This window comes from Alligator sinensis, unplaced genomic scaffold (assembly GCF_000455745.1).
Source record: "Alligator sinensis unplaced genomic scaffold, ASM45574v1 scaffold122_2, whole genome shotgun sequence".
NCBI lineage: Eukaryota > Metazoa > Chordata > Crocodylia > Alligatoridae > Alligator > Alligator sinensis.
Window position 1 is genome coordinate 2,539,605 of NW_005841984.1, and position 2,359 is coordinate 2,541,963.

At 59.4% G+C, this 2,359-nt stretch overlaps 1 pseudogene; it reads right to left on the bottom strand.

Annotated features, from left to right (window-relative positions):
• Positions 1 to 214: 214 nt before the first annotated feature.
• On the bottom strand, positions 215 to 365 carry LOC112549869 (annotated as a pseudogene).
• Positions 366 to 2,359: the final 1,994 nt, after the last annotated feature.

Below are 2,359 nucleotides of genomic sequence, written 5' to 3' on the forward strand. Positions count from 1 at the left end.
AACTCCGTGAAGTGGGTGCTCTGGGGCATCATGTCTGACCTTAGGGGGATGAAGGCGTTTGGGGGCTTCGGCTGCCCCACTTCCCCCTGAGAGGGCAAGCAGAGGCGGGCCCCGGCTTGCCTGCAAGACCCCCCAGCCACACCTGGTGGCGGCAGGGACTGGACAGTCAGTGCCACCAGCCCTACATGCACTGCATGGGTGATTGACCTTCAAGCGACGCTCAGACAGGCATAGCCCTGGGAGGAACCCGGGGCTGCAAGTGCGTTCGAAGTCTTGATGACCAATGTGTTCTGCAATTCACGTTAATTCTCACACCTAGCTGCATTCTTCATTGACACGAGCTGAGCGATCTATCATTAAGAGTTGTCACTTTTTTGCACAGGCTTTTTTCCATGGTTGCCACCTCACCCCATGGCAGAAGCCAAGCCAGATGGAGGGCGGGCTCCTGTGTCTGCACGAGGTTAGGACGAGGTCCCCGAACTGGCCTTCCTGCCCCACTGCAGCAACCTGGCAGGGGTCGTGGGAGGGGGATGCATGCCTGCCCAGCCAGTTGTCCACCTTTCCTCAGCGGGAGCTCTACAGACCAGACAAACACAGGAGGGAGATTTAACAACCCGAGGGAGGGCTTTGGCCGCAAAGGCAAGCCCTCCGCTGCAGGGTCAGTTCAAGTGTTCGGGTCAGGGGGGCACAGCTGGCTGTGCTGAGGGCTCCAGCAGCTCCGCAGTTTTGCGCACCCACGCCTGGGACCATGTGCCTCTTCCACTCCCCTTGGCCAGTTCTCACCCCACCCAGGGGTGCAGTGGGGATGACAGCGATTAGCAGGGGGGTTGGAGGGACAGGACAAGCAATGGGACAATGGTAGTAAGGGAGTCGCAGCCCACAGGCAATGGCCTTTCGGGCCCCTTTGTGGAGAGGGAGGCAGGGTGACCCCTCTCCCTCCCGGGGGCTGCACAGGCAGGGAGCACTGAGGGCACAGGCATGTCCACACATGCCTGCCCTCCCGTGGCTGCCCGTGTGGACCCTTCAGGACACACAAATCTTTGAACCTTCACCCACCCCCCCGCCTGCCCCGGAGAGCGGGGCGAGGTGAGGGGACAGAGCCCTAGGTACTTGGTAACCTGGGTGAGGGAAATGGTTCTGAACTCCAGGTGGCCCCAACCCCTCTTTCTGGATGCCTCTCCTTCCATGGATGGAAGAGCGAGGGACAGACACCAGAGGGGGATGTGGAGCTGAGCCCAGCATCCTCCAGCTGCCTTCATGAACCCACAAGGGAAGAGAAGCATCCACCCAGAGGGCAGCACCCAGGACTCACCACCATAACCAGTGCCTTCCCGTCAGAGGGGCCCAGGGTTTCTCTCAGGTCCCAGCTGTTTCCCTGGGAGCCAATGCAGCTGGGGCCACCCTCCAGACAAGCCCTCTCCATCCCAGATGGACACCCACCCTCGGTGGTGGCTGACAGCCACGTGCCCCAGTTCCCTTTTCTACCCCTGCTCATCTCAGCTGAGGAGGCCGGGGAGGAAACTCAGGGACACAAGTGAGGGGCGCAGACCAGCCAACTGGCCCGCTGGGGTGCATGGCCTGGAGGGAGGCTGGGGTTACACAGATGCGAGAGCCACGTGGTGGAGCGGGCAGCCCGGTGATGGACCAATGCTACTGAGAGAAAACCCCCAGCACCGGGACCCCCTCCAGGGACCCCACTCCTTGTCTCCCCTTGTTCCCAAAGGGAGGGGAGCAGGGGAGGAGGGGGCTGCTCGGGGGAAGCAGGGGACCTGTCCTGCATGCCAAGTGGTGTGACCTAGCGCTGGTCTGCACGAGGGCCTGGAGGCCCAGATGTATCTGGCATGCACACACATGCGACCACTGGAGGTAGGGATGGCAGGGCATGGCCTTCCGCCCCACTCCTGCTGAGCCGGCACTGCATGCAGTGACCCCGTTAATGATGCTTCTGCAGGTTCACATATGGAAACCTTGTTATGACTTTTACTTCCTCTAGATAGTCAAGTTTGACTCTCTTCTCAGCGCTCCACCAAAGCCATGACCGACCCCAGCGAGGCCAATCCGAAGACCTCACTAAACTTTCCAATAGGTAGTAGCGATGGATGGTGTGTACAAAGGGCAGGGACTTAATCAACGTGAGCTTATGACCTGCACTTCGTGGGTATTCCTCATTCATGGGGAATAATTGAAATCCCCATCACAAATGGGATTCATCGTGTTACCCACACCTGTTGGTGTATGGATGACACATGCTGAGCCAGTCAGTGTAGCGCACGTGCAGCCCTGGACATCTAAGGGCATCACAGACCTGTTATTGCTCAATCTCAGGTGACTGAACAACACTTGTCCCTCTAAGAAGTTG